General features: G+C 44.5%; 1 pseudogene; it reads right to left on the bottom strand.

Annotated features, from left to right (window-relative positions):
- Positions 1–773, bottom strand: part of LOC125611154 — a 55647-nt pseudogene extending 54874 nt beyond the window's left edge.
- Positions 774–1421: the final 648 nt, after the last annotated feature.

Raw genomic sequence — 1421 nt, forward strand, 5'->3', positions numbered from 1 at the left:
TGTTTGTTTGTTTTTTATAACCTCTATCTCCCTGTATAGTTGATCTTTTGCTTCTTGGATTTGTTTATGCAACTCATTTTAGAAGTGATCTTTCATTGTCTGATTTTGCTGTCTAATGTCTTCCTTGAGACTCCAGATCATCTGAAGCATGTAAATCCTGAATTCTTTATCTGACATTCCATCTGCCGCAGCTATTACCTCTTCTAACGTTGAGTTGACCTGCATTTCTTGTGGTCCTTTCTTTCCTTGTCTTTTCATACTGCTCACATTTCTTTCTGCTTGGTGAAACTGTTGTGTTATTGAATTTTCCCCCTATATATTTATATTGCTCTTGTATAGTTGCAAAGTCTCCCTTGCAGCGGCGTGCAGTGGCTGTGCTCCTCTTCCAATTGGGGTGATCTGTCTATCTCGCCGGCGGGCCGCTTGGCCCCTTCTCCAGTTCACGTGGTCTGCCTACCTTGCGGGCAATGGCTGGGCCCCTCCTCCAATAGGGATGATCTGTCTACGATGCTGGCAGGCCCCTGGGCCTGTTCTCCCGGTTGCAGGTCTGCCTACCTTGTAGGCGCAGGCGGCGGCAGTGCCCCTCCTCCAATTGGGGTGATCTTTCAACTAGGCCGGCGTGCCGCCGGGCCCCTTCTCCAGGACACGTGGTCTGTCTACCTTGTGGGAGGCAGCTGGGACCTTCCTCCAATTGGGGTGATGTGTCTATCACGCCGGCAGGCCACTAGGCCTGCTTCGCTGGTCAGTTGCAGGTCTGCCCACCTTGCAGGCATGGGAGGCGGCTCTGCTCCACTCCTCCTCCCCCAAATTTTTTTAATTCACGTGATTTTAATGGTTTAATTTAAATTGTGTAAACATCTGTTGAGGATTGTTTAATATGTGTACAAATAAGGATGTTAACAGATCTGTTTGTTTACTTTCACCTTTCCTTTTCATTATATTTAATAATTCTGTTCAGGATAATGTAAATTGTTCAGAAAATTGTTTTCTTCGTACCTGTTGGAATGTTACATATTTTTTTTAGCCAGCATTGCCAGAATTCCTATCTTCATCCCAGTGCCGGTGAAGACAAAGATAAAACCAAACTACAGCTTCTTCGATAGCTATCACAGTAAACTGTATATACTGATTCATCAATGAATAATAACTCAACAAGTGATGCTCAATCAAGGAGTCGATTTACTTTGGGAGGAAATGGACATATTGATAGATTCCTCTACTTTGAACTGCTTGTGGAACTTTCCTGGACTATGTATCACTTGTATACATTGTGAACTATCTGTTGGTGCAGCAAATTGTGGTAGTGCTGGCGTATCTTTGCTGATGGTGTCACTGGTGATATAATTTTTCCAAAGGAGCCGTCAATTGGCTTGGTGTCGTGGCATTTCTGTATCCTCTTCCCTTCTGCTAGTGATGGTCTA

The sequence above is a fragment of the Marmota marmota genome, unplaced genomic scaffold (genome assembly GCF_001458135.2).
Source record: "Marmota marmota marmota unplaced genomic scaffold, marMar, whole genome shotgun sequence".
Lineage (NCBI taxonomy): Eukaryota > Metazoa > Chordata > Mammalia > Rodentia > Sciuridae > Marmota > Marmota marmota.